Source organism: Capsicum annuum, chromosome 8, assembly GCF_002878395.1.
Source record: "Capsicum annuum cultivar UCD-10X-F1 chromosome 8, UCD10Xv1.1, whole genome shotgun sequence".
In the NCBI taxonomy this organism is placed as follows: Eukaryota; Viridiplantae; Streptophyta; class Magnoliopsida; order Solanales; family Solanaceae; genus Capsicum; species Capsicum annuum.
This window is the reverse complement of record NC_061118.1, coordinates 147,723,451-147,734,063: the sequence shown is the minus strand read 5'-3', so window position 1 is coordinate 147,734,063 and position 10,613 is coordinate 147,723,451.

The following is a 10,613-nucleotide window of genomic DNA, read 5'->3' as shown; positions in this document are numbered from 1 at the left end:
AAACATGTAAAATTGATTATGTTTGATAGTGAGGTTGATGTAAATTTTATTATATGTAATTGATACAATTTCTGGTAGATAAAATACACATTTTAATTGAACTATATTGTAATAAATACATATACAGTTCCTAACTGTATTTAAATCGGCCTGCACAGATTTTTTTCATATGCGCAGGTTATATATTTTCTTTGGCATATGTTATGCTTGATTCTGAAAATTATGAATTATGTATACGGGTCATATATTTCCTTTGGCATATGGTGTACTTGATTCTGAAAATGATGCATCTTGGACGTGGTTCTTCGAGAATCTAAAGAAAGCGTACGGGGTTAGACAAAACATGTATGTTGTGTCTGATAGGAATTCAAGCATCATAAAGGCCATTGGTGATGTGTATGAAGATGTTCTACATTATGCATGTATGTGGCATCTATGGGGTAATGTGAAAAAACTTTACAGAAAGTCACACGATGCATTGTCGGAGATATTTTGTACAATGGCCAAATCATATTCAAAGTCAGAATTTCACATGTTAATGAAAAAAGTTGAGGCAGCTGATATGAGGGTGAAGACATATTTGGAATTGACTGGTTACGAAAAGTGGGATAGGTCGTATGCAACAAGATGGACTTTGACTTCAAACATTGCAGAGTCAATAAATGAAGTGCTTGTATCAGCTAGAGAACTGCCAATTTATGACTTTCTTGAGGAAGTTCGATTACTGTTTGGAAAATGGAATTGTGCAAATAGGCAGGAGGCTTCATATACCTTCACAACATTCATTGAAAAATTTAATGACATACTCAGTGAGAACGAGGCTTTGTGTACCCGTATGACGGTATGACCTTTTTGATTTGTGGAAATTTTAGTTATGAAAACATAAATATGAAAGGATAAAATGCATAAAGTATCAATGTGAAAATACTTTCCATGCAGTTGTAAATAAATGAAAAGATATAAAACATAAAATATATGAACATTTAAAATACATAATATGTATTTTGCATGTGTATATTGTTGTATTGAAAATTACTAACAACTGCATATGTATTTGGCTGCTCTGTAAAAATGTACTCTGCATATGTATATTTATTGCATAAATATTTTTTTATTTTTATGTCACGTTGTACCAGTCACAGAATATGTATATACGGTACACGACAAACAAAAGCACTTCATTGTTTGCATCAAAGAAAAGAAATGCTCATGTAATGCTTTTCAAATAGATGAGATACCATATGCACATGCTTGTGCAGTGTTAGAGAAAAAGAATTTTGAGAAGGGCCATACTGTTCTGATTTGTTTAAACCAAAAACAATTTTGAAGACATATGATGTTCCAATCTACCCGTTTCCACACAGCCATGAATGGATAATTCCAGAGACCACACTTGCTGAAATAGTAGTGCCTTCAAAATACAAAAGACCTCCAGGAAGACCTGCAAAGAAGGATCATGGAAAATCAGGCCGGGATATGTTTGAAAAGAAGAATATCAACTCATGTGGTGGTTGTGGGGCCGAGGTCACAATAGACGCTCTTGTAGGAAATATCGCAAATGATACATTTCTTTTTCTGTATTGTTTCTTTAATTTTTTTTTTCCTTTTTTATAATGATGAACTAATTCAGTTTATTTAATGCATTTATGAATCATTTGACAATTGAAGACAATAATATCTGAATAATGGAGCTATATATGTTTCAAAATCTGTACATTACATATGTATTTTTAAGCAGCAGTTCATATGTATTTTTGACATAGTAAATATATGTTAGTTAAAGGTGGTAACTTTGATTAACAAAACAAGTATATGATTCGTAATTGTTCAAAGTTTTAAATATATGTGACATATAAATATATGTTTGAATTGCATAATGTTATTACTGCATATGAATTTATACTGTAAAAATACTTTGATGTATAATACCAATGTATTTTTTAAAAAAAATATAATCACTGCATATGTATTTTGTAACTATAGACAAACCTATAACTTCATAAAAAAGTTAAATTTATCTTTAATTCAAATTCTCAGGTATAGTTGTTTTAAATGAACACATATCAAAATTAAATATTAGGTTTGATCAATATGTATTTTCCAACATCTTTATATTAACACGAAATATGTATTTTTTTCAGAAATATTTATAACGTATAATCCATATGTATTTTATAGCAAAATATCAACACTGCATATATATTTTGTAAATAACTGTATTAAAATGTCAAATTACACTTTAATTTAAATCCTAATTTATAATTATAGTTATTGAAAATATAGTAAAAGTGCATATTAGGTATGTAGCAGTTGTATTTTTTAAGTGTTTGTTTCTAATATTTCATATGTATTTTTTTGATGAAAAATAATTGATTTATACTACGTATGTATTTTTAAGGATAATATGAAAACTACATATGTATTTTTTAACTAAATCTCACAGTAAAATGTTGAACTCCTTAAATCTAACACTACATGTTGTATTTAACAATGAAGGAATGCGGTGAAAAACTTTAAAGAACAACAACAACATACTAAAATACATATTAGGAATGGTCCATATGTATTTTTGCAATATTTGGTTTTAACACTGCATATGTATTTTTATACAATATATGTATTTGTAAATGTAATATAAAAACTATGCAAGTATTTTTTAACAAAATCTCACCATAAAAGGTAGAATTTCATGAAATATGAACAAATTTAAAACATATAATTAGTCTACATAATCAAAACCTACATCCATAAATAGTTTCTAAAGTACAAAAAGTCAAAAATCAATAAACCATCATACATCAACAACTTCAGTGACACTAGTTATTCTACTTTGCCTTGCAGGCCTCACGGGTGCTTCGACATCACTAATGGTATTTGCTTCTTGTTTTCGGATCCCATAATCCCACAAAAGTGCCGCATATCTTGTACAGAGTGCGTTGGGGTCGAACTCAAACGCAATAACTTTGTGACCATAAGAAAGACACTCTGCATACATAGCCATAAACACACAACAATCCCTACAAAAAAAAAATTAATTAAATGGTGAAATATATTTTGTACAAAGATACAGTTTTGGTATATGTATTTCAAAACTTACAAGCTTTCACTGGATTGTTGAGGCAAATCATCTTGAAATAAAAGATCAAATATATTTGAGGATTCTTTGTCTTTGTATCTTGGATGGCTTTGATGATCAATCCCTTTCTTAACATAGAAATCACATGCTTGGAGACACAATGAAATAATCTTTGCTATTTTCTCGATCTCAGCAAGAACAGCCGCATAATGACCACTGAATTCATATGAATCATACAAGAATATACACCTCTCTGAAAATGAAAAAACCGCGAGAACCCAGTGATGTTTTTCCTTTATATTGACCGGAATAAAAATGTCTTCGACTGTATGCCATGGCACTGCGGCATGCATACAGAACCCATTGATGTATTCCATAAGATGGTGCTCCTGACCTCCATCTTTAAGATTTTGAGCATCCATAGAATAGACATCATTCAACGATCTAATTATGTTCATAAAGTTGCAGTCAACTGTACTGTATTTGTATGATTTGTTTGGCTCATTTTTGTACGAACTGTGCGACCCATACTTCGACTTCTTCCTCAAGTAGTAAAAACAGACATCAATATGTTGTATTAGTGAATACGACAAACTTTAGAGCATTCAAAAAAATAATATTCTAAATATTACAGTCTACGCAAGTAAAAAATACATATGCAATTTTTTATATTAATGCAGATGACTTGTGTATCAAAAATTGCATTCTTAAAGCTCAGTTACATGCAGACAATGTTATCTGTATAGTATATGCAATAGTATTTGATGTAGTATACTATATCATACTTTGAATTCTTAAAAATACATTCACGTTAAACCAAATGTATTTCAATGTAACCTAATATGTATTTTAAGTATTGCTACAGATGAAATGGAAAAATTTTATTTCAAAATAATATACTAACCGAGTTTGTCCATGTCTGATCTGCAAATCCCATCGTATAGAATCAATTTTTGTCTTTCACAGTATCAACATCAAAATACATCTTTGAAATTTTTGATTTTCCCCTCTTATAATGATCCACTTTTTCTTTTCTGTGTATTTTAAGGATTTGGTAAACCATGAAAACATGTATTGATACAAAAAATAATTTGTCACTATTCAAAAGAACAACGTATTAGCAGTAGCTTTTAATAGGTCCACAGAAATCTAGTCCGTGAAGTTCTTCACAATCTTTCTATCTTTTATCCCATCAATCGGGTGATATAAAAATGGGTGTTTCTGGGGGAATATGCGTATTATTCTTGCTGAGCTCCCTATATAATTGTAGAATATAAAAACTTAATAAATACAAACACATTTACAATACATATTACATAAAAAATTATACATATCTTATTGTACTTACCAGCAGCTAAACCGAATTTTTCGGTGTATGACGATTCCTTGAATTTTGATGGTCGCCTAATCCTTAACTTTGGTCTGGGAGTTTTTACTTCACTATTAGCGGATAGATGAATGATGATGCTTTTTTGATTGTAGATATTCAAGCTAGGTAGAACCTCATTCGGGATTGTGTTTAGTGAATCAAGCCACAATTTTTCATCCCTCTGTTCATCATTGGTTACTTCTTGTGTATTAGGAGGTATTCTAACTTGCTCCTCAGTATCAAGTTCTACCTCTGAATCAGTGATTCCTCTGTTGATCTAACAAAAGGATTGAAAAAAGAATATTACATTTTTTTCATCAAATTGAACCTAAATAAATTCAAAATATATAATAGTTAGATACATACTTGATCATGATCTTCAATAACAGTCTCAGAAGTTTTTGCATCCAAAATTTCATGATGAGATTCTTCTTGACGGTTTGTTGATGGATGTATGATGATGCTTTGTATTTGATACACATTTAGGCTAGGTAACATCTCATCAGGGATTATGAATTGTGAATCAGACAAAATTGTTTCATCAATTTTCTCATCGCTGGTCTGCCCAAAAATGAAAGAAATTTTAATTGTCCTATTGATTATTACATGACGTGAAGATAAAGTTAACATCACTATACATACTAGACAATCATGTTGAACAACATAATTATCTGCATGTTGTTGCTACAAATACATATACAAATTAAAATAACCTATTAATATTTGAGTCAAAGTTTTTTTTTTTTTAAATTGAATATACATATTTATATATAACATCAAACTCAAAAATACATATTATAGAACATAACAAAATAATCATCCATTGTTAAAAAAACATATTCATTGTTAAAATACATATGAATAAAACTAAAAAAACATATGTAGTTTTTAAAAATACATATGTAGTTTTAAAAAATATATATGCAGTGTTAAAAATACATATGAATAAAACTAAAATCACGTTGTGTCGCACGTTATAGTGTTTTCAATGAACCAAATAATATTTACTGTTACTAAGTAAATCTTCAATTTTATTGCAAATTTGACAGTCTATTAACCACAACTATATTTTGAATATAAAATTCAAAAGTATAAATAAATATGTATTTGGAACTTTAATATTTACTTTTGTACTGTTAGAAATATTATCCGGAGATTGAACAACATCAGGACTGAAATGTTGTCCAGATTGCTCTAACCCTCCCTCATCAACATTTGCTGCTTTATCAGCTTCAATATCTTCAACCTGTTCCTGAAAAAATTGTGTCCAATAACATAACGAGTTATTTTACAAAATGTATAGTATTTCTATAAAGCAGTCCAATAAGTATATATATTCAAATCAACTAAGATTTTCAAAGAAAAACTTACCTTGCTTTGAGCAAATGCTTTCTTCAACTTTTTAAATTTTTTTCTCACTAGACCACGAATTCCTTTAAATTCACGACGAACCTGTTTTGATAAAAAATCTATATACAAATTTTTTTTCATGAAAAATAAAATATTTGCCAAAAAAAAAAAGTACCTCATCGCGGAATGCATCAAAATCTTTCTTAGAAATAAAGGCTTGTTTGTCAACATGACTCTCAGGCTTTGACACAGTTACTTCTTCTACATGAATATCTGGCTTTGAGTGTACCTGAGAAAAAATAACCCGAGCTGTTTGCTTTCCTTTCGCCGTTTTTGAAGAAGAAGTCTGTCGTATTAGAATTGACTTGAAAATTAGTGTCTTCATTCCATCAGCCTTTGCAGTACGAGGAGCTGATGTCCTCGTTTGGGTATACTCATCAAAACTATCTACTTGCTTTTTCCTTAAAGGTTTCTTCACTACTGGTGTTGAGGAATCAACCTTCTGTTTCTTATTTGAATGTTCATTGCTCTTTCTTGGTGGTGGATCCTAGAAGTCGTCATTAGAATCAACAGAACGTTCATGTTGTGTTGCATCCTTCTATGGTATTTGCAATTTTGACGGCTCCTTTTTCGTTAGCTCTATGTTCTTAAAGACAACCTAGAATAATAGGTAAATAATAAATGTTAAAGAATCAGTTAAACAATTGTAAATGAAAATACATATATATACTATAAAATACATATGTATTTATTAAAAACAAACCTTGCCATCGTCATTAAACATAGCATTCATTAAAAAATCAAAGCGTGGACGAGGTGCAATCGTCTTCCAATTTAATAATTGAAAAATCCGATTATCAACCTTCGATGCAATCTTTGGTGGGACATTTGAACAACACTCATAAAGCCACACTTGAATAGCCAGTGGCATTCCCTGAACCAAATAAAATTGACCACCAGCTTTCAACCGGTTGTTCAAATTTCTGGCCAAATCTTCAAAAGATAAAGAACCCCATGGAAAATCCTTATATCTTCCACTATTGACCAAATCAAAATGGAGACGGGGTATTACCACGGTTTTAACATTAGATAAAGACAAATGAATGCAGGAAGTACAGGATTGCAAATTTCTCAGCATCCGCATCATTATTCTCCCCCCATACTCTCTCCGTGAATGCTAGAAATAGTTGCCTTTTCTGTATAATTTCTGCCCCATTAAAATATTTCTCAACCATCCTATTTGGTACACCCTCGTAAAAAATAAAGTCATACCTATTTAACACATAATTCAATCGAGTTATGATGGCAAATTTCCTGGAAGTAAAATTAAGAAAGGTCCCATTAGCACAAATCAAAATCCCAGAAGAAGAACTACCCTTCACCTCAAGCACTATACATTGCTGCTTCTTCATAAAATAACCAAAAATGTTTTTCTCGCAAAAGTTTTTAAACTGTTCCTTGTTTAAAATTGCGTGTATGCTTCCATAAATATCTTTGTCACTGTAAGAACATATGTGTGGTGCAAATCTTGAAAGTTTTCTGACAATGAATATTTCATCCCGCATCACCTATAAAAAGAATCATATAACATGCAGCCAACAAATCAATCATCCAATAAAAATCAAAATATATAGCAGGCATATGTATTTTTATCATATCAAAACTGCAACAAATACTGAAAAATAAATATCAAATATACTAAAAATACATATAGTCAATAGACTGTTCTGGTATTTAAGCTTAAACTAACATGCATGTGTATTTTTATAGTATCAAAACTGAAACCAACACTGAAAAATACATATCATATATACTAAAAATACATATATCCAATAGATATCTGAACATCCTCATCAATACATATATCATCTTCACAAATCATCATTTAATCAGTAAATATCATCATAACATCAAAATACATATTAATTACATCAAAAAAAAAATACATATAACTTACAACTTTAACAACATCGTTACTTAGGGCAAAAATACATTTTACTCAAAAATACATTTAGAACAAAAAAATTACCTCTTCCTCGCTAACATCTTCAGAATCATCATCAAAAGAGATCTGAACATCCTCATCAACCTTAGTCAAACCTTCAATTTCTTTCGCTTTCCTTTTCTTCTGGATATTTTTTCTTTTTTTTCTTTTTGAGAAGGCAATTTCTTCAATATTTTTTTTTTTCAAAATGTTTTTCATCTTCAGTGGATCGTTGCGAAACTTCGACCTAATCTCCTCCGATTTCTCAGATTTCTTCGACTGTAGAGAATTTGAAACAACTTTAACTACATCTTCTTGAGTTAATCCAAGACTAAAAGATGTTCCACAATCATAGACCAAATTCGAATTACTTATACCATTATATGTTTGTGATTTTGGTGTTTGTTCCGCCATTAAAATCAAAAACCTTAAATTCTGATTTTGAGATATATTAGAGTATGTTAATTTTGAAATTTACCCAAAAAAAAAAAATGCTAACGTGCAATAGTTAAATTAAGAGTTACCTAAAATAGATGAAGATAATCTTTACTGATGATGCTAAAATTGTGCAAAGTGAAAAAAAATTGGAGCGGAAAGATATTGTTTAGGACGAAAAAAATGAAAAAAAATCTTTCAAAATAATGAAAGAGAAGGCTAATGGCGTGAAAATAGGAAAACTGATAGTAACTTCTTCAAGTGGGTAAAAAGTAGGGACCACATAAAATAATGCTATGGATGTTACAAAATGTAATTTAATAAAATTGTTGTTATTTTTTGTAATTTCATGCTTAAGTTTGATACTTTATGCATTTTTTCCCTGAAATAATTATATTTGCTAGTTAAATACTCCTTCCATTTCGTTTTAGTCGGTCCTTATTGACTTGACACATTCCTTAAAAAATTATTTAATAGAGATTTATTTTACTAAAATATCCCTATTAATTATGCATTAAAAATATAAATTTGAGTAAGTGCACTTTGTTTAATCATTTAATGTTGAGGGTAATATTGGAAGAAAATAATAAAATCCTCTTGATTTCATCAAAGGGACAACTAAATTGAAACAAATATTTTTAAAAAGAGGGTCAATTAAAATGAAACGGAGGGAGTATATATTAAAAATATATACTATTTTGCATAAAAAATATATATGTATGTATTGTAAGCATAAAACGGATTATATAAACTTAAACAATCTTATACATAAACAATCTTATCCATAATCCTTTGTATTATTTAGGAACGTTGAACTTAATGATTTTCACATACACATAATAACAGTAATTCAATAAAGAATTACTTACCTGAATTCTCCATGGTTTTAGCGGAAGCAAAAGCATAATAGCATAAACACTGAATTGTTTCTCTCTCTTTACCTTACTTTCAGAATAATTGTGATGGAGCTTATTCTTCTTTTGTCAGAGAGAAGACCCCTTTTATAATGGGAATAGTCAGTTATATTTTCACGTTCCATCAACGTGATTGGTGGATACAATCATTATCCTACTAGGAGTCAGTAATTGTGGATACAATCCTACTAGGAGTCAGTAATTATCTTACTAGGTAACTTTTTATATAAATTAAGAATTTAACTTATTCAATTATTATTAAACCAATAAATAACTTATTCAACCTCAGTAATAAGTACCTCTAAGGCATTAATCGCTTGAGATTTTTCATGCAACAAATAGATATATCCATAACGTGAAAAGTCATCAGTAAAAGTGATAAAATATTTTTCTTTATTGAAAGATGTGATATCAAAAGGACCACATATATCAGTGTGTATAATTTCAAGAAGCTGTGTACATCTTGTAGCTCCTTTATTTGTGTGTTTTGTTTGTTTTCCTTTAATACAATCTACACAAATATTAAGGTCAGTAAAATCTAAATTTGGAAGAATTTCATTCTTAACTAATCTTTCCAGCCTTTCTTTAGATATGTGACCTAAACTTTTATGCCATAAGTAAGCAGATTGTTCATTCACCAAACTTCATTTGGTACCAACATTATGATGCAGAGTTAAGAGTGTTTCGGCAAAAAGATTATCAAGATTCAGTTTGTATAAATTATTACAAAGAGTACCAGTACTAATGAGATAATTATGCTTAAACAAACTAAAACATCCATTACCAAAATTAAAAGAATATCCAGTCTTATCCAACTTAGACAAAGAAACTAAATTTCTCGAAAGAGAAGGAACATAAACAGTTTCTACTAAATCTAAGTGACGTCCAGTTTCGAGAATAAGACTATAAGTCCCGATACCTTCAACTGGAGCCTTCACTCTATTCCCCATGTAAACAAATCTTTCATTCTTGTCTATGGTTTGGATTGTAAGGAATTCCTGCATAGTATTAGAAACATGAACAGTACAACCAGAGTCAATCCACCAAGTATTATAAGGAACTTCAGTTAAATTTGATTCGAGACATGTAAAAGCACAAGGCTTACCTTTCTTCTCAAACCCTGCCTTACGTTTCAGGCAATCTTTCTGAAAGTGTTCAGATTTTCCACAGAAATGACACTTTCCATTCTTGTTCCCTTTCTTATGTACTTGAGATGAGGACTGATTAACATTAAGTTGTTTCTGTTGTCCCTTACCATGCTTCTTTTTTTTCAGCTCCTTGATGATTTACATAATTAAGGGAGTGGGTTCCTTAATTCTTTAGCCTCGTTTCATCTTAAACCAACATACCATGCAATTCATGCACGTTCCATTTGTCTTTCATGGTATTGTAGTTCATTTAGAAAGGACTATACTCAGACGGTAATGAGTTGATAATAAACTGCACAAGAAAATTCTGTTCCACTTCCATTCCCAATGACTTAAG